Here is a 21,786-nt window from a genome sequence, read left to right on the forward strand (position 1 = left end):
GGAAAGGGAGTGGGCTTTGAAAAGAAGATCGTAAATTTAACTCTGGATATGTTGAGTTTGCAGTTGAGAGAAGTTCCCAAAATCATGCCAGGGTCTATAACGTGTACTTTTGCAGCTTCAAATCTTTCTTGATGTGGACTTTTTGATTTGAGCCGGACATAAATTCTTGATCACAGGCTTGATGCAATGGCCTCTCTATATTGCTTTCTCCCAGTGATAGACTGGATGCAGGGCTCTAAAAACCAAAAACTCAGGAACTGTGTATCCTAATCAATTACGGTGGCAAATATTTTTGGTAAATTTTTTCTGAAGTTCTTTATTGTACTTAAGCTTTTCCAGTCACACTGTGACTGAAATTTGATGCATTTTGAAGGTATAATGTACCCCCCCTGGATTTTTTTGATGGTACTGAGCTTCATATATTACCGTAGTAATCTGTTTTAATATTTATTTTTATAAAATGTCTTTCTTCTTAATCCTTTTTATATTGTGGTCATAATATAGTTTCCTAAGGCATTCTATAAATGTTTGGTGAGTCAGTTACCAGAGGAGTACAAGAGGTGTAGTGAAGGACCTATTCTTTAGGAGGTTTACTTGGGCAGCCAGGCGGGGGGCTCACTGAGGGGAGAAGGTGGCAGAAGGACCACTGGCTCAGTGTATATTCACTGAGCACTCTTCTGTGCCAGTATACCAACTAGAATGCAAAAATAGAGAAGTTTCCAAGCTGACCGGGAGAAAAGTGGTGCTATTTGAAAATGAGCAGATTTGGGGAAGAGTCCAGATTTGGATGTGTTGAGCTTGAGTGGCCCAAGCCTCAGTTGGGTATTCAGGCTGGTGCTTCAGAGAGAAGGCAGGGGTAGATGTCTTACGTTTGGGAATTCAGTTCGTGAGGTGGTCGTGGTTGATACTGTCATTGAAAGATGACGGATATAAGTGTGGGAACTGATGAAATGATGGACAAAGAGACTGTAGATAAACATCTAAACTTTGTTGAGCACTAACTACTCATCAGGAACTGTTCTAAGCATTTTTAGATATTATCTCATTTAATCCTCCTAACAACCCAACGAGAGAGGTACTGTTAACATCCCCACTTTATAGAAACCCCCATTTCAGAGTTGAAGGAACTGAGGCCCAAGATCACACAGTAGAAAGTGTTAGATCTGGGATTTGACCGCAAGCAGGCTATTGTTAGGCCCTACTTTATGCTGCTTCCCAGACGGAAGGAAAAGAGAAAACAAATCTGAGGACTAGCAACACTTAGAGGTGAAGTCAGGAAGAGGAGTTGGCAGAAACCAAGAAGGAGTGGTTAAAAGAAGACACAGGAAGGAAGCCCAGAGAGGCTGTGGCTGGGATGGTGGGGAGGCGCATCGTCAGATACTATGGGCATTTTTGTCTGTTGACAGGTACATCATAGTTGGCATGAGCAGGCGTCAGTGGGACACTAAGGCTTCATCTACATGGTTTGAAACAAGGTTTTCTTCAGTTACTTAACCAGGAAGAATATTCAGAGTAAATATAGCTATAAAGCAACTAGTACCTGGTTGGTTGATAATAGTCTGTAGCTACATTTAAATACCCCTAGTTTTTCAACATCAAGACTAATTACTAATCGATGGAAATTGGGTATAAGTACACCCTCTAATAATTTTGAAAACTTGGAGGGATAATTTATTTGAGGGAAAGAAAAGTATGAGTCATGTGTTTTGCTGAAAAGAAAAAGAGATGCATTTAATAATTTAGGGCACGAACAGAAAAGAAAACTGCAACAGGAATTGGGTTTAACAAAATTATGTCAAATTAAGCATATGCCTGAGGGAAAGTTACAAATGACTTCCAATTATTATTTCAGTATTTTAATGAATAAATTTGTAATTCCAAAACCACCTCCCTCAAGACTATCCTCTTAATGCAATTCAGTAAGAATTTATTAGCCACTATTAGGGACTCAAGTATGCTAGGCACGGAGTGCTATAAAAGGGACAATTATTTATTTGTTGAATAAATATTTATTGAGAACTTACTCTGGGCTTGGCACTGTGTTTGGCACTGAACATACAATGCAGAGTAGAACAGAAATCTGGCCTCCTGAAGCTAGTGGTCTAGTGGGAGTCAAGGACAATGATTAAAAACAGACACACACAAATATTTGTTTACAAACTGACCTGAGTGTCATGAATGATCTTTTTGAGAAAAAAGATTTACCAGTGAAAGAATAAAATAAAATCTTATGCAAAAATGAGCTACATTCCTTAGAATGATTTTTATACCATTAATTTGCTTAGCAGTCCTTCTCATGGACAGATGAAGTGAACACCAAACATTAACACAATTATTATGTTTCTCAATTAGTGGGGGTACAGTTTTACTTTTTATCTGCCTTTTTTATTAGGCATGTTTTTTCTCTTTCTTTTTATTTTTCCATTGCTCATGAAGCTGTAAAATTGTGGTGGTGGCTTGTTGGTTGCAAGTTTATTCTAGCAGCAAGTGGACAAAGAAAATGGAGCAAGGGATCATACTGATAAATGGGGTTTTTACACCTTAATTTTGAGGCTGCTTTGAGCGTTGTAAAAGGTGGGCGTGTTGTCTTCAGCATGGAGACAGGTAGCTATGTTGAGTAGCTGAATTTCCTTAGATACTTACTAAGTTGAAATCTTTCAAGAATAAGAACAGTGTTTTCTACAGAGTGTTAAAAAATCTTGAGTGACCACTCTAGTGCCCCTTCACCTCAGGCAGTCAATTATTTTTTAAAAGATTTTATTTATTTATTTGACAGAGATAGACACAGTGAGAGAGGGAACACAAGCAGGGGGAGTGGGAGAGGGAGAAGCAGGCTTCCTGCCAAGCAGGGAGCCTGATGTGGGGCTCGATCCCAGGACCCTGGGATCGTGACCTGAGCCGAAGGCAGACGCTTAACGACCGAGCCACCCAGGCGCCCCTCAGACAATTTTTAATTGACACAAATGTTGACTTCTAATGTTTTGTACTGTGGATTTGTCTATATATAAGATGTCGAAAAGGTTGTATTTTTCCATGAAATTCAAAACATTTGACAACATGCTTTTATTCCATTTCCAAATGCTTTTCAACCTTCACACCGAGAGCCTGTGCTCGTAACCCAAAACAGAACATGTGGCAAAAATCTGGCAAGTCTTCTTTCAGAGGAATAGGTGTATTAGTTACAAAGAAAAAAAAAGTGAATATCACAGACCTTGGAAATGGAGAGAAATCCAAAAGAAGGGACCACTTTGAAAAGAAAAAAAAGAAACAATTTAGTTTATTATAAAGTGCAAATGGAAAATGGAATTAATATAATTTTTAAAATTAATTTGTCTTTCCTTAGAAACTGTTGAAGTAGGTAAAATTTTTCACCAAAAGCCATTTAAAATGTAAAATTTTTGTTTATTTTACATAATGTGGGTAAGACAACAGAAATAATTTAAAGATGTATGCAGAAGAGTATTAGAAAGAGCATGTCCTTAATTGGTAAATTTAGAATAGTGAAAGAAAACATTTATTCTAATAATAATATTTAGTTAATACTTCTGGCTAGTAGAACAGAGGAATCTTATGCCAGTTTATTGGCCAGAGCTCTAGGATAGCATTTTTTATAAGGATCAGAATTTTTTGAAGTACTAGAGGATAATAAAAACAAAAACCAAATATGAAAATCCAAAATAAATGTCGTTAATAAAGAACTTGTGAGGGAATTTCACATATTCTGTGACTTCTTTCCCTCTTGGCTATTTTGCCGAGGTTCTAGGAAGAAGAAATAGATTGTTTCATTCTGTTGAAAACTCTACTGAAAGAAGGGAAGCTGCTCCCTGACTTTTAACTTAAATTCTTGTACATATTAATTATCATTCCAAAAAGGGGCTGCTTTGCGAAGAGTCACTGTTACCCCCAAAGAGAAGCAAGAATGGTAATGCTTGGAAGAAAAAGAGTAGCAGCATATTGCTAAGGCTTAAATTCTAGTTTGATGTATAAACTAAACTTAGTGAGGTACTATAAAAGGAATGTGTTTGCCTCGTGGGTTATATATATTTATGTATGTATATGTATACACAGACACAAATACAGACCCAGACACACACACACACGCACACGCACACCCACACCCCACACACAGACTATTGGATGCTAAAGGACCAACTGTTACGTGTGCTGTAATAGATTTTGTTTCATAAGCAAGTTCTTAAAATTTAAAATTGATCTACGTAAGTGCCAAAAGCCTTAAGGCTTTCATTATATTTAGGAGGTTAATTACCATCTTTTCTTGGCCTAGGAAAACTACCCCTTCATCATTTTCACTTATTCACCCAATAGTTATTGAGTGCCTGCTAGGGCGAGCTGTTGTTCTTGGTTGTCGAGACATAGCAAACAAACACAACAGACAAACATTCTCGCCCTTTACATTCCAGAGCGTTTACATTCTAGAGAGATAGACAACTGACAAATAAGATAACTAAAATATATAGGCTAGCAGGAGGTAATTAGCTAAAATGAAGCAGGGATGGGGAGCTAGGAAGTGTGTGAGCAAGGAGGGTGAATGCAGTTTTAAGGTAGAATGACCAGGGCAGGGCTCGCGGAGAGGTGACATCTGAGCACCATGCTGAAGGAAGTAGAGGAGTGGGACTCGCAGACATCTGCACGGAGGACCTCTCCAGGCAGAAGTAACAAAGGCCAAGGCCCATGAGCCGGCAGGAGCAGGCCTGCCATGATTGAGGGGCAGCAGGTGACCAGAGCAGGGAGAGTGCACCGAGAAGGGAAGGGCCATTGCAAGGACCCTGGATTTTACTCAAAGAGAGGTGCGAGCCGCTGGAGGGTTTGAGCAGAGAAGCACGTTGGTGTCATTTCCATTTAGAAGAATGATTCCGTCGGCTAGGTGGGGAATAGATGATTTATGAAGAGGGCTAAGTGAAAAGGACAGGCTGTTGTAATCCAAGTGATGGCTTGGGCCAGTGTGGTAGCAGGGAGGTGATGACAAGTGACTGGATTAGGGGTTGGATTCTGGATATGTTCTGAGACTAGAGCTGACAGAACTTACTGATGGATTGGATGTGGGGCTTGTGAGAAGGAGGGAGGAATCAAGGAAGAATGTAAGGTTTTTGACCTGAGCAACTGGACGGATTGAAGTTGCCATTGATTGAGATGGGGAGGCTGTGGGAAGAAAAGGTTTGGGGGGACGGAGAAGGTTGGAATTGAACATGTTAATTTTGAGAGCATATTATATGTCTAAATGGAAATACTGAATATGTAGCTGAATATATTATGTCTGGCATTCAGAGACTCTAGGCTGGAAACTTAAAATTGATAGTAGTCAGAATATAGGAGGTATTACAAGCCACAAGAATTTTTGAGATCATTAAGGGGGTGAGTGCAGATAGAAAAGAGAAGGAGATCCATGGCCTGAGCCTGAAATACTCTGAAGTCTACCCTATAACAGGTCAACTGTCAAGGTTGGGGCACAGAAACATTCCCAGTGAAGTCTAGGAAAAGTGGTCAGCGAGGGAGGAGGAAAATCAGGAGAAAGATGTGTGCTGGGAGCCAAGAGAAAACATTTCAGGAGGAAATGCGTGATTAACAGTAAAATATGTCCTAGTAGACTTACAAAGAAGGAGAACTGTCTATTGGGTTCAGCATGGTGCAGGTCATTAATAATTTTAATAAGAGCAATCTTGATGGAGTGATAGGAACAGAGTCTACTTGGCATGATTCATTTAACCTTTTTGAAATAACAATAGAAGTAATTTAATCTGCTTGAAAATATCTGAGATAAATAGCACACTCAAAAAAATATTCTCTTTGCAACAGACCAAAAACACACTTTTAGATACCGAGACAAAAAACAAGTGACTTTTATTTAACACCTATTGCTGCCAGGCACTGTGCAGAAGTGCTCGACAGGCCTGAATTTATCTGACTTTCACAATAGATCTGTGAATTCAGTGCCATTATCTCCATTTTATGGGAGGAAATTGAAGTTTGCAAAGGTTAAGGGGCTTTTTCTAAAGTCATACGACAAGTAAGTGATGGAGCCGGGGTGTTGAAAGTATTTTCATATTTCTTTTAAGGTGAACAATTATTTGTTTCCAAAACTTGTTTTTAGAAATTAATGGCTTCATTCTTTAAAAACTGTCATTCCTTCATTTTGTTCATTGCATGTATTTTATATGTCTTTATTTTCCAAATATGCAGCACTTCTACAATATTGAAAATTTATAGCCAGTTGCTTTAATAGTTGTTTGCTTTTTTTTTTTTTTGGTGCAGAAAATTACCCCAAAATGTTCCAACTTAATGAATTAGATTTACATGGTCAATCATGTTAAAATGTTATTAAAGAGAATGAAGCTCTCTAGAATGATTTCTATAGAAGTGTGCTGTGTAGAAGTTTGTTTGGAGGAACTTGATTAAATTTTGAAAGTACATTCTTAAAATAATGATATGGAGAATCATCGAGCTTTTTTAACATGCTATTTCATGTTCACAAGCGCTCTGTGAGGTGGATGTTGTCATCATATACATTTTACAGATGGGGAACCAGAGGTTTGGAGAAGTGGAGTAAATTGCCCAGTCACAGGGTTAGTAAGTGGTGGAGAAAGGACTGACCCCACGTCCTCTGAAATTACATTCCATGCTCTTTCCACTACAACATGCATACAAATTTAGTTAATTCCAAAGAACGGCTTGAAATATTATCTTTCCTCATCTGTGTAAAATTGATTACCCTCATCTGATGCACCATTGTAACTCTAACAGCTGGTGCAACTGGGGCCCGAAATTTTAGGAAGCACGTATACATTTTTTAATTAGACAAATTTTCTCTGGGAAATACGTCATTGGTTTTTTTTTTTTTTTTTCTCTATTAGGATTGGTTCTACCCAACCCTACAGAAGAAACAAACAGTATTACTGTTTACTTGGTTATCCTTTTCATAGTTGCTGATCTTTTTTGAGGATGTAGCTGGGATTGGAGTTGGTAGAGAACTGCCTTGGACACAGAATTATGCCATGGATTCTGGAGCCTGCCTTGAAATGGGCCAGAGAGTATGTACTGTTTTTCTAGAACGAGTCTTACAACTTCGCATTGCCCCTGCCGCCTCAACCTCACGTTGCATTCACAACAAAAGTGTTGGTTTCTTTCAATGAGCACACTCTTCCCACTTCTACTTTTGAGCTTCCTTAGTCAAGCTTCCAGACCAGAATGGTGTATTAAAAAGGCAACTCTGATAACCCACTTGTGTGCTTACAGTTCTTCAATGACTCTCCCTTATATTTAATATAAAATACACACCCGTTTCTATAGCCTACAGGGCCTGACATGACTTGGCCCTTGCCCTACTCTCCAGCCTCAGACAGCACCATCTCCCCTCAGGCCATTGTGCTCCAGCCCCGAGGCTTTCTTGAAGCTCCTTCAAGTTTTTTCTAAACTCAAGACTCGCATAATACTATTTAATAATACTACTAGATAATAATCTAATAATACTAGAACATTCTCTCCTTTATTGTCAGTGTAGGTGCTACCACTTTAGAGATCCTCTTTGACCACCCAATCAAAGTTTGACCCCTTGTTATCATTTCTCTAATTACCTTGTGCTTTTCCTTTGAAGTACTTATAACAATTTAGGGTTACATTGTGTTTGTATGTTTGTCTAATATCACGTTTCCCCCACGTGGACGTAAGCCTCATGAGCATAGTTTCTGTACCTGCTTTTTTTTCACTATTGCCTGGCTTATCGTAGTTATGCAATATAATTTCTTGAATAAATGAATGCCCTTTCACAAACTTCTTGGCCTGGAGTGCCACAAAAAATGGTAAAATTTCTTTTGCACCGATAGCCTGAGCACAACGACGATATTATCCCTGGAGCGCAGATAGGAGGTACGTGTATGGAGTCAATAACGGTAACGACGTTTTAGGGACAGTTATGCTCACTCTATTTTCCTGCTGGATCTCATTGACTGCCTTAAAAGCAAGTGATAGGGAAAGAGCTCAGAAGGATTGGGTTAGACTTCATAACCTACTCTATATCTAGTCTTCTCCTTTGGAGAACATCATACAATCAAGAAGCTGGGGTGTGTATCAGTGTGGGTTTCTTTTAAAGAGGATGAATATTCATATCAAATTTTATATCACTTTGATGGGGGTAGGTAAAGATAAAAGTCAACTATCCTCTATTTTCTCTAAATTCAGAAATACTCTTTTTCTGTCCTCCCAGGAAACAGGACTGGGAGCGGAGAGTGGGTAAAACTATTGTTTTAGCTCCCTCTGCTGGTGGTGAGTGATGCTTTTAGTGGAAGGCGTGTAGAGAGTGCAAGTATTGCTAGAAGGCAGGGATGGAACTCCTTTACCAATTGCTGCTGCGCTCCCTGTGGAATAGGGAGGAAGCACACGTGCTCTTTTTAAAAACAATTTTAACAGCCATGTTGAGATACAGTTTGCATGTCGCAAAGCTCACCTGTTAAAAGTGTGTCATTCAATAGTTTTTTAGCATATTTGTGCAACTGCACAACCATCGTCATAATCTAATTTTAAAACATTTTCACCTCCCCCTAAGTAAACCTTCCATCCATTATCCATCATTCCTCGTTTCTCACTCCACTCCCTCCTGCCCCTAGCATCCTGGCAACCACTAACCTTCTTTGTGTCTCTATAAATTTACCTATTTTGGACATTTTGTATAGATGGGATCGTATTATTATGTGGTCTTTTGCAATTGCCTTATTTCACTTAGCATACTGTTTTTGAGGTTCGTCATATTATAGCATGCACGGATCAATACCTCATTGCTTTTTATTGCTAAACTATATTCCATTTTATAGACATACCACATTTTGTTGATCTTTTCATTAATTGATGGACATTTGGGTTGTTGTCTACACTTTTTTTGCAACTATAAACGATGCTACTACGAACATTAGTGTACAAGTAGTTTTTATGTGGGCACATGCTTTCAATTCTATTGTGTGTATACTTAAGAGGAGAATTGCTGGATCATATCTGTATTCAACATTTGAGGAACTGCCAAATTACTTTCCAAAGTGGGTGCTCTGTTTTACATTCTCACACGCATGCTCTTTCAGATAGATTTGAAAAGTAGTACTTTAGAGAAAGAGAACTGAAATTTAATAAATATGACTTATCACTTATTCTTCTGTTTTACTTAAGTATTTTTACTTTGCCTTCATTTGCTTTTTTATTGTTGCTCACTTTATCTCTTTTTCTCCATTACTACTATGAAATCCCTTTAATTTTCTCTCCTATAAAGATGGGTGATGAAATGATTCCTAAGCTTCCACTCAGCTCAAAAATATTAGGTGACAATGAAAAACCAAAATATTGTCTTGATCGCTAGCTTCCTCAATGACATTGCTATAAGACTCCTTCTGGGAAGTGGCTTCGAGTGTTGACTCTAGAGTCAGCCTATCTGAGTTTAGATCCTTGGTCCACCACTTTCTCATTGGGCAAAGACCTAATTTTCTTTTTCGTCTTTTTTTTTTTTAAGATTTTATTTCTTTGAGAGAGAGAGAGCGTGTATGAGCAGGGGGAGGGGCAGATGGAGAAGGACAAACAGAACCCCCCCCCCGCCCACCCCCCAAGCAGGGAGCCCGCCGCCGCCGTGGGGCTAAATCCCAGGACCCTGAGATCATGATCTGAACTGAAGTCAGATGCTTAACTCACTGAACCACCCATGTGCCCCAAAGGCTTAATTTTCTAAGTCTTATGTGTAAAATGAAAATAATAATAGTGGTAATCTAATGGGATTGTTATGGAGACTAAATGAGACAAAGTGCTTCACACAGTGCCAGGTTTATATGCAAGGAGCTCTCAGTAAATAAAGATAAAGAAAGATACTCAGAGAACAATGTCATAGCTCCCAAGTATGTAAAGATTCTTGAGTGTAACTGAGGAGACAAGGCCTGTGTTTATGAAAGCCTTGAACGTTTTGTATGCAAAGGTAGGAGAGGAGAATGGAGAACCTGCTGGCCTTTTCTCTAGGCAGGAATGGGGGGGTGGGAGTGGGAGGCAGCACTAAGGGAGGACCGTGGTCCCTTCTGATATTTCCAGGAGGCTCAAAATCTGTGAATAGTCCATAATCTTCTAGATTTTGAGCTCTGCCAGCTTCTCCGAGACTATGAAGACAGAGGAGGTAGAAAGTGGCTCGTGCTTTGAGGTTCATGCCCTACTCGCTGAGAAATTCCCACTTGATCTCTAGAACTTGCAAGATAGAGTTGGGATCAGATGTGAAATGAGGGCGCTTCTGTCATTTTTACGTGGATGCTCATAATTGAGGATGATGCCTCAAGATTTCCCCTCAGTTCTGCCCTCTTCTCTGGCTACATTCTCTTACCCCTCAATTCCTCTCTGCTTGCTTCCCACCTCCCCAAATACCCAGCCCCGTATGTATGATGTGAGATATACTCTTCCTATGCCTATGAGCTCTGGTTGGATTCATTATCTAGTGTCGTACTACAGAGTTGAGGTCAAATTTTAGCTCTTCATTCTTACCCATACATTTAAATTGAAACTCTGAATTCTAAATCAAGAAGCTGAATCTCCAATATGGGAGCCAATTGAAAAAATTGTATGGGCATTTATGAATTGGACTATTTTTATGGCTTCAAATATGTTACATTTACTCTTAGGAACTTGAAAGTTATAAACCGCAACTCCAGTTTGCTACTGTGAATAAGATGATAATCAAAGAATTTTTTACAGTTGCACCCAAAACCATAAGATACCTAGGAATAAATCTAACCAAAGAGGCAAAGGATCTGTACTCAGAAAACTCTAAAATACCCATGAAAGAAATTGAGGAAGACACAAAGAAATGGAAAAACGTTCCATGCTCATGGATTGGAAGAAGAGATACTGTGAAGATGTCAATGCTACCTAGAGCAATCTACACATTCAATGCAATCCCCATCAAAATACCATCCACTTTTTTCAAAGAAATGGAACAAATAATCCTAAAATTTGTATGGAACCAGAAAAGACCCCGAATAGCTAGAGGAATGTTGAAAAAGAAAAGCAAAGCTGGTGGCATCACAATTCTGGACTTCCAGCTCTATTACAAAGCTGTCATCATCAAGACAGTATGGTACTGGCACAAAAACAGACACAGAGATCAATGGAACAGAATAGAGAGCCCAGAAATGGACCCTCAACTCTATGGTCAACTAATCTTTGACAAAGCAGGAAAGAATGTCCAATGGAAAAAAGACAGTCTCTTCAACAAATGGTGTTGGGAAAATTGGACAGCCACATGCAGAAGCATGAAATTGGACCATTTCCTTACACCACACACAAAAATAGACTCAAAATGGTTGAAAGACCTAAATGTGAGACAGGAGTCCATCAAAATCCTAAAGGAGAACACAGGCAGCAACCTCTTCGACCTCAGCCACAGCAACTTCTTCCTAGAAACATTGCCAAAGGCAAGGGAAGCAAGGGCAAAAATGAACTATTGGGATTTCATCAAGATAAAAAACTTTTGGACAGCAAAAGAAACAGTCCACAAAACCAAAAGACAACCAACAGAATGGGAGAAGATATTTGCAAATGACACATCAGATAAAGGGCTAGTATCCAAAATCTATAAAGAACTTATCAAACTCAACACCCAAAGAACAAATGATCCAATCAAGAAATGGGCAGAAGACATGAACAGACATTTTTCCAAAGAAGACATCCAAATGGCCAACAGACACATGAAAAAGTGCTCAACATCGCTCGGCATCGGGGAAATCCAAATCAAAACCTCAATGAGATACCACCTCACACCAGTCAGAATGGCTAAAATTAACAAGTCAGGAAGCGACAGATGTTGGCAGGGATGCGGAGAAAGGGGAACCCTCCTACACTGTTGGTGGGAATGCAAGCTGGTGCTTGCACCAGCTGTTTATAGCAGCAATGTCCACAATAGCCAAACTGTGGAAAGAGCCAAGATGTCCATCGACAGATGAATGGATAAAGAAGATGTGGTATACATATACAATGGAATATTATGCAGCCATCAAAAGGAATGAGATCTTGCCATTTGCAACAACATGGATGGAACTGGAGGGTGTTATGCTGAGTGAAATAAGTCAATCAGAGAAAGACATGTATCATATGACCTCGCTGATATGAGGAATTCTTAATCTCAGGAAACAAACTGAGGATTGCTGGAGTGGGGGTGGGGTGGGAGGGATGGGGTGGCTGGGTGATAGACATTGGGGAGGGTATGTGCTATGATGAGTGCTGTGAATTGTGCAATACTGTTGAATCACAGATCTGTACTTCTGAAACAAATAATGCAATATATGTTCAGAAAAAAAAAGAAGAAGATAGCAGGAGGGGAAGAATGAAGGGGGGGAAATCGGAGGGGGAGACGAACCATGAGAGAGGATGGACTCTGAAAAACAAACTGAAGGTTCTAGAGGGGAGGGGGTGGGGGGATGGGTTAGCCTGGTGATGGGTATTAAAGAGGACACGTTCTGCGTGGGCACTGGGTGTTATGCACAAAGAATGAATCATGGAACACTACATCAAAAACTAATGATGTAATGTATGGTGATTAACATAACAATAAAAATTTAAAGAAAAAAAGATGATAATCAAAGAATTTATTGTTTTTTTTTTTTTTTCTTTCATGAGGGCTCTTTGGACCTGTAATGCAAGAGGCATTTCAAATTTTGGATTGCCCTTAAAAAGAAAACGCCAAGTATGTTAAATTGTGCACTTAGTTTTTAATGTGGAAGAACACAGTCCAGATTCAATGAATTAACAAAATTCCTCAGCGCTCTAAAGTGTATTTGCAATTAAGACACTGTACTTGCTGTACGCTGGCTGATTCTTTCTCCTGGAAAGCTTTGTTTCTCTGTGAAACCAAAAATCCTGCCATTGATCTGTACTCACAAAACCCTGTTGATTTAAACAGGACTCCCAGAGGTCGAACAACAGCAAAACCAAGAGACTCAATTTACTGAGCTTGGGTTACAGGAAACATATTTAATAGCAGACAGTTCCTGTTTTCATTGTTTTCCATCTAAGTTCCTACAAAATCAGATTGTCTTTAAATAGATGTTGCTGCCATTGGGACAAGGTTCAGTTTCACATCCCTAAAGAAATAAAGAGTTTTGTAAAAATCCACTGTACCTTGGCCTCACATATAATGAGCCTAAGTCAAGCCAGAAGGATCAAGATGGATATCACGCTAAAACAGTGATAGAATAACAACACCAAAGATGTGAAACATATACTTTTTTAGACTTTTTAATGTAGCCCTCAGTAACCAAGAAATGGTTTGCTGGTGGATGGAAGTTAACAGGATTTTCAATTGAGAGTAATCCGTTTTGTCTGTTTTAGAAGAGTAACACAGGTTGGTCTCAACGATTTCTGAGGAGAAAAAGGAGGGGAAATAGTTTGAGAAAACTATCAGCTATGATCGTTCCCACTGTTTGGAAAGATCCTGGGTTTGGCAGGATACTTGGAATTTTGCCTTGACAGAGATGAACTCTGTCCAAACAGCACTAATGCTAATGCTAGTATTAATGATGATGGCTAATATTTATTGAGCACAGAGTGTATGTCACAAGTCCTTTGCTAAGCAACATATATGTGTACAATACCAAACATCATAATGTTGGGATTAAGACCTCCATGCTGAATGGCTGCACAGTATGATGGTTAAGAGAAGGTATAGGGTGTTTGTTGTTCTTCTACCACTAATTTAGTGACCTTAAGTAAATTACTCTCTGAGTCTTAGTTTCTTAATCTGTGAAATAGCACATTAAGGCTCACCTCCTTGGTTTTTGTGGGGATTAAATAATACAGGCCAGCCACAGAGACAGACAGACAACCCTGCAGTTCGAATACAGTGAGATCCGTGGGAGGTAGGTGCACAGCACTGGGAACAACTTGCAGGAGGATTTTCTGCTCTCCCAGGTCTTTGGGGATACAGGACTCCCTCCAGGAGCTGCCCTCTCAGTGGAGGCTTGGGTTATGGATGGGGACATATCAGGAGAAACTCAGGGATGGGTGTGCTAGGTTGGAGGATTCGCGTGTCCTTGGGGAGTTGCCTGTGGCTGCCCAGCTGCAAGGGTGGGGAGGAGGCAGGTTGGGAAACAAGCCCGAAAAGCGAGCACACCCTTTTCCTAAAGGAGTTTGGGGGGCTTTCTAGGGAGTTTGAACTTTCTCCTGAGGTCAGAGGGGAGCCAGTGAAGAGTTTTAAGTGGGAGAGTGACATAATTAGATTCGCTTTCAGTGACATTCACTCTCATTGAGATTAAAGATACTGTGTGAGCAGAGACCCTTTCTTGACCCCACAGTAGGGCAAATCTATGACCTTGACCTTTTTGGTTTTAGGACTGTTGTCAAGTGACAACAAGTATCATCAAGCAAGAATTTGACTCCCGCTGCTTTGATTTCTGTTATACCTCTTATGACTCTGAATAATTTCCTTCTCAAAGTGGGGTGGTTCAGAGGATGGGAAAGGGGCATTTCTGCTCACAGATAAGGCTGTGGCCCATCGTGTGGGCCACACAAGTACATTTTACTTGAGTTGCTTTATTGCCTATACTTAATATTTTAAATATAGCTAAAATTTAGTCTTCAGGTTGAGTTTCAACTGCTTTCTTCTCGATTGCAACCATTTACTGAGAGTTGGTTAGGCAGAGGAAACCATTTTCTAACGTTAATCTAAATAAAACAACAGTAAGGAACATTTGTAGACACTTTGTCTTTTCTTGCTCCCAACCTGGCTGCTTGTTATTTGAGTGAAACACGCAATAAAATCCAATTGCATAGGGGTACCTGGGTGGCTCGGTCGTTAAGCGTCTGCCTTTGGCTCAGGTCATGGATCCAGCCCCACATCAGGCTCCCTGCTCCGCGGGAAGCCTGCTTCTCCCTCTCCCACTCCCCCTGCTTGTGTTCCCTCTCTCGCTGTGTCTCTCCCTGTCAAATAAATAAATAAACTCTTAAAAAAATCCAATTGCACACATAATTTTTTGTGGAGGGGGCCGATGGAAGTCTGTACCTCTGCTCACTCTGAATAGAAAATCGATTTCTGTTTTATTATCACAATCTTACATTCCCCCAAAAGTCTAAGAAAATCATCTTTAAAACAAAATTAGATAACAATGGCTTTCTAGGGCATATTTTATTAAATGAGTAGCAATTACTATTTTATAAAATATGTATTAAAATACTAATATCTGAATAGTTATAAGGTTAAAGTTAGGTAGGACAAAAAATAAAAAAGTCACATTGGGCTGTTTGGATTTCTGGGGAAACAAGCATTTAACATATTGAAATCAAGTAAATACTTATTTAGAACTCCATATGTTCTAGACCTGTGGCAAAATTAGAAAGTTTTAATGTACCCCCAAATAATAACCTATGCCTAGTACCCAAAGGGTAAATAATTATAATTTCATTTCAAGAGAAATTAAATGTTAGAGGATTATGATAAAACTTTTATTGGAAAATTTTAGAATTTCTTAAGAAAGAAAAATATGTATAATGGAAATCAAATATATTTGCTTTGAGTTGTTCATGAAGTGACTTAGCACTCTTGGAGCATTTTATGTTTTACTAACGTTGTTGTTAAATCCCATCTGGTGTTTGTGAAGTCTTTTACTATCCCCTGCTGGGACAGGCAGACATTGGTTTGCATGACTGTGTGTTCCCAAAATATTTTTAAAAAGTATCTAGTGGATTTTTACCAACTGTAGCAGGATGATAGAAGACCACATTTCCATTATGATGCCTTTAGGAATGGAGACAGATGTCATCAGGTCACAAAAGATCCATCAGTTTTACACTGTGTGACATTTGGGGGAGAATGTACATGATTAGTGGTTTTCAAAAGTTGTTTAGAATTCAACATTCTGTGTAGATATTACTTGAAAAATATTTATAGGTTCTGAGTCAGTGAGATGCAATTTATCCCTCCACGGAATTCATTCGACAATGTGTGGAATATTGCCTTGAACCCCTTAGTCATTCCAACATATTCCCTGGAAGTATCATTATTGTCAATAAACAGGTTGTTCTGCCTCCTTGAGTGATTTTTATTGTATGGCGATCACCCTATATTTCTGGAAATCAACAGGATTCTTTGTAGGGAGAGAAAATAATTCAGCAAGAATTTATTGAATCATCTCTATGTTCGAGGCAGTCTTATAGGCATTGGGAGAAATGAAAAACAATCAGACACAATTCCTAATCTCAAACAACTTATGTAGTTTAGGTGGGGAGACAAAAAACAAGGTAAGCTGTTGCAAAAATGGAATATAATAAAGATGTTTTACTAATACTGAGAAGGAAATATGAAACTTGATTGGGGATGAATACAAGCACCATGGTGAAAATAAAATGGGCCTTGAAGGATAAGCATAATTTTAATTTTAAGGAGGTGGTAAAGGTCATATATGTAAAATAAGTAATAAAATTTATAAATAAACTCATGTAGGAATCAGAATGTAGTAAAAGAATTTGTGGATGGACACCTGAATTTTACTCTTGGCTCTGGAACTAACAGTGTAAGCTTGGGCACTGCTCAACTAACATTTACTGAGTCCTTATAATATCTTGGGCAGTGTTTTAGGGGCTGGAGTTACAAGGCTAAATGTGACAGGCAGGGCATCTAATAACGTGCATTTTAGTGGGAAGGGATGGGAAGAAATAAGTGCAAAAAATAATAAAAAAAGAAGACAGCAAGGAGTAATTAGTACTGTGACAAAATAAAAGTGGGTAGCATGATAGGAAGATGAGAATGGGCTGCTTTAGGTTGTCAGGAGAAAAGACCCATCTGAAGAGATGATATTCCAGCTGCAATCTGAATGACAATGAACTTTTCCTGTGAAGATCTGTGTGAAGACAGTTGCAGAGCAAGGACCCTAGAGTAGGAGCAAGCTTAGAGTGTTCTAGGAGTAGAAATGGGTCTTTATGGCTGGAGAGAAGGCAGGAAGTTAGAATTCTTGGTAGATTATCCAGGGTTTTGTGTACAGGATGAAATAACTTGGCTTCTATTTTAAGTATGGTGGGGAATCACTGAAGTGTCTAAGCCAGTTTGTTTTATGGGTTATGTTTTACCAAGATCACTCTGGCTGGTGGGTTGGAATATGGAGTAGACAAGTGTGGAAATAGGGACATGAGTTAAGAGGCTTTTGCTGTAGTTCAAGTAATAAATGATGGTTATTTTGACTGATGGGACTAGTGGACATGATGACATGCTTAAACTTCAAGGATGTTACATAGGTTTTTTTTTTTTCCTCTGGGCAACTGGAAGGGTGGTGGCGACATTTACTGAGATGGGAAAGACTGGAAACTATGGAGGTTTAGAGGACATGGCTCTTGATATCCCTAAGTCCCTCTTCCCAATTGTAAAATGTCAGTGATAATACCAATCTTACTGGATTGTTGTTGTAAGAATTAAATCAAATGAAGGAGCCTATATAAAATATTTTGCAGGGCTCAGCAATTGCCAGTTACCCTTTCTATATCCAATGACAAGTTCATTGTTTTTATTTTTTAAAGATTTTATTTATTTATTTGTCAGAGAGAGAGAGAGAGAGCACCAGCAGGTGGAGGGGCAGGCAGAGGGAGAAGCAGGCTCCCTGCTGAGCAGGGAGCCCAACTGGGACTCCATCCCAGGGTCCTGGGATCATGACCTGAGCTGAAGGCAGACGCTTAACCAATGAGCCACCCCCAGGCATGTCTCCAATAGGAAGTTTAAATAAACAGTTCCAAAAAAGGAGAGGTGGGAATCAATCACACATTTTTCATGACTCTGGACTTCAAAATTTAGTGTTTAAAAAATTCTCATTTCATATGTTTTATACTAACCTGATCATTTGAGATCTTGTGTAGGATGTGCTTGCATCCAGGATATGTTATACTGAGGCAATGACTCCTGGAAGGAGATAGAAGTGGAGCCATGAGTGGGTCATGGGAGATTCTACATGATGGAGCCAGACAGAGTGGGATGTGAGTTGTTTTCTGTGCACCTGTAAGGATATTCCCATCTGAAGATATGCCAGTGATGGTTGAATTGGATTGTGTTGTGGTGCCCACAGGCCTTAATTTAACCTTAAATTACAGTGGGATACTCATGTCAATCTATTAGATAGCTTCGAGGCTTGGACCTGCAATAGAACCATTTCTTTATTGCCTCCTTTTGGCCACTAAATCAGTATGCTTTTGATTACATGGTCTGCTTTGTCTCTTATATCAAGATCAAGTGGAAAACACGTGGAAACTTGAAAAATAAGAATCACCAGGTTGATTATCGAGTATCAGGCCGTGGTGAGAGAGTGCTGATCCTTGATCTTAGGAACCGAGAAAAGTTTCTAGTTTTGACATGCAATGAAAGCTTTTGGACACTAGAGGACACTTTGCAGAATACATCCTCAGGACAAAGCAACAGCCTTCCCTATGCTTATGTCTTCCGGCGGTACTGTTTTACCATCTCAGAAAAGAAGGTTCATCTAGCTGTTGCTAAAGCTCTGTCTCACATCATAGACTCCTATTGCCTATGTTGGGGTTCTACATTTGTCTTAGGGTGACTCAATGTTGGTGTTGTCTTCCAAAACTCAGTACGGGCTTCCTCAGCCCTTTAGGACCTTCCCCCTTTCCCCCAAGATACCTGTTTTGTGGGGAATGCTCCAGATACTATACTTTTCTAGTTAGGCTAAATGTACCCCAACTCTTTATTGGCCCATCAGGTAACTGCCTATGTTCTAAATTTAGATAACTGAATTATTATTTGAATTCATTCCTCAAATCCTGCTCTTGAGTAATCATAATCACGTAATTATTAGAAAAAATTTTAGGATTAGCTAGTGGTTTTTTTTTCTGTTTTTTTTTGTTTTTTTTTTTTTTTACAGTCTCCAACACGTACAAGTGCTTAAAATACCATTTAACGATGAAGCTGATTAACATTCATACTTGAAATTCAACAAGACAAGTTATAAATAAGAAATACAAAAATTTTCTGGGTAACAGACTTAATTCCATTTATAGGTTCACAAATATACCTGCCTTTATTCATAGGGTAGAGAAAAGCAGAATGACCATAGAACTCTTGGTGGTTCACTTCAGTGGGTGCCCTGAGGGCAGGGTGCGGAACAGTCAAGCATTTCTCAGCCTGGCACGTGGGTCAGCCTCAAGGAAAGAAATTCACAGGTATTTATGTCAATACTAACCTAAATTTTAAAAATAAATTACCTTCCTTTTGTTAAAAATTTTAACATAGTTTTGTACTTAGTTTGATTGAAGATATGGTGTCTATGAAATTAATAACTGTGAAGATAAAAGTATAGATTTTAAAAATATTTATAATTTATGAGATCTTATTACAGTATATCTTATATAGCTTTTCTTTTAAAATAAGGTCTTAAATAGGACATTATTATTCCTTAATTCTTAATTCCATTTGTTTTTTAAAGAGGCCTGAACCTTCTATTACATCTGTTTACCATCTCTTATCAGTGACTTTGCAAATCGACTTTTCTCTTCCCTCCACCGTTGTTGTTTATAGTATACCTGAGGATCTTGAGAATCTTCTTGTTGTAGACTTCTCACTTATGTAGTTGGTTGGTGGGAGAGTTAATTTGCTATTGGTGTAAATAGCACATCCATGCACAATAGAGAGCAATGTATTGTTTCCCCAAGATGAGGGGCAGATACCATGAAGGAATAGTAAATGATTCCTCAGTCTGTTTGGCATGATAGCCTTTAAAGAACATTCAATTAGATAGTGGGTGAAATCACTGCTTTTGAATTTTCTTTTCAATTCCTCTGATGAATTGAAAAGAAAATCTTAGTTCAGTGTTAATTACATTTATATCTTTCAAACACTTTGAATCTTTCATTTTAAAGAGGAGCAGGATTCATACTCAGAGTCTTGGTAGGTATTTATGTATCATTAGAGACTTTTTTTCTTGTTCTTTTTTGTACCTTTAAAAAGAAAGTTTTTTTTTTTAAAGAAGTTGATTTTAAAGAAAAATTTAAGTAAGTAATAACAGAAATACATTTTGTAAACAAATATTTCAAACAAGTGAAAATTGTACTTGACTGATTAAAGCTTGCGACGTATTGGTGTTACTGGTAAGGGCACAGACTTTGGACTTAAAGACTGTCTCTTCCATTTAGTCCATCACTTGGGTGAACGTAAAATCCTTTCTAAGCTTCAGTCTCCTCAACTCTAAAATGTGATAATAGCAGGACCTATCTCATGTGGTTATTTTGAGGATTAAATGAAATTTAATATTAAGTCCTTAGCACATTGTAAGCTCAATGAATGTTAGCTTCCTCTACTTCTACTGTTTCTATTACCACTATTACTTTTGTCTGTGTTTTTGGTTAATCACATACAAATGTTGAGTAGAGACTAAAAATCACAAATAATACAGATCTAGTTTCATTACCATAGCTTTATTTTTATGAGTACTATAAGGCCCTCTACTTCCTTTTAGATAACCTAGTGACTAAAATGTATTGAATCATGATTGCTAAGGTTGATGAGATCTCTGAGAATAATCAAAGTATGGGGGTGAATGGTGGAGCAAAGGAAATTTAAGAAGGAAAACACAAAATCAGTATAACTCTTGGGTTGAACCTTGAAGAACTAAGAGTCTGACTAATCTAGGAATTCAGAACCATTGACTTAACACTCTTCATTTTCCCCATTCTAGGTAGATTTTATTTCTTCTGTATTCTACTTTATTATATTCTTCAAAGGTTTTCTGTATCTGTTAGGTGTAAGTGATATGTAATGAAATGTACTGCACTTTTTAGAGTCAAATAATTTTATTTTATTTACTTTTTAAAGATTTTATTTTTAAGTAAACTCTACACCCAATGTGGGGCTCGAACTCACAATCCCAAGGGCAAGAGTCACATGTTCTACTGACTGAGCCAGCCAGGAACCCCAAGAGTCAAATAATTTTAGAAGTAGGTGTATGAGGCAGCAAGTGTAGTGATTTTCTGCTTTGTTCCCAGAGGTGTACTGCTTGTATTCATTCAAAACAAGAAATGAATTTATTATTTGTGTAATAAATTTCATTAGACAATACTTATAGCAGAATTCATTATAAAGAGACTTAATGAAAATGCCCTAAGTAGAGTACCAAGACAAGTCAATGGGTAAAGGGCAGTCTTTTCAACAAATGGTGCTGGGAAAACTGGATATCCACATGCAAAAGAATGAAGTTTGGACCCTTCCATTACACCATATATAAAAATTAACTTGAAGTGGATCAAAGACCCAAGCAGAAAGCTAAAACTATAAAACTCAGAGAAGAAAACATAGGGCAAAGACCTCATGACATTGGATTTGGCAGAGATTTCTTGAACATGACACCAAAGCCCCAGGAGACCAAAAAAAAAACCAAAAAAAAGGAAGTCAGATTTCATCAAAATTAAAAACTTTTGTGTGTCAAAGGATAGTATCAAGATCATGAAAAGGAAATCCATGGAATGGGAGGAAATTTCTGCAAATCACATATCTGACAAGGGATTGATATCCAGAATCTGTGAAGAACTCTTACAACTGAACAACACCAGAACAGCCTAATTAAAAAGTGGTCCAAGGACTCGAACAGATATTTCTCCAAAGAAGGTATATAAATGACCAATAAGCACATGAGAAGATGTTCAATATCACTAATCATTAAGGAAATGCAAATCAAAACCACAATGAGATAGATTTTCACACACATTAGGATGGCTACTATTTTTTTTAAGACTTTATTTATTTGAGAGAGAGAATGAGAGAGAGAGAGAGAGAGAGCACGAGAG

General features: G+C 38.5%; 1 long non-coding RNA gene across 2 annotated transcripts in view; it reads left to right on the top strand.

Annotated features, from left to right (window-relative positions):
* LOC141374106 (uncharacterized) overlaps positions 1-21,786 on the top strand; it is a 102,422-nt gene that overhangs the window by 9,052 nt on the left and 71,584 nt on the right. Inside the window, exon 3 of one of the 2 annotated variants that reach the window (XR_012380695.1) lies at positions 19,039-19,170. The exons of the other annotated variant lie outside the window; for it this stretch is intronic. This is a non-coding gene — a long non-coding RNA (uncharacterized lncRNA). The remainder of the gene's footprint in view (positions 1-19,038; positions 19,171-21,786) is intronic. 2 annotated transcript variants of the gene reach the window in all.

Source organism: Callorhinus ursinus, unplaced genomic scaffold (assembly GCF_003265705.2).
Source record: "Callorhinus ursinus isolate GAN/ISIS: 27379988/994484 unplaced genomic scaffold, GSC_fseal_2.0 scaffold14, whole genome shotgun sequence".
Lineage (NCBI taxonomy): Eukaryota > Metazoa > Chordata > Mammalia > Carnivora > Otariidae > Callorhinus > Callorhinus ursinus.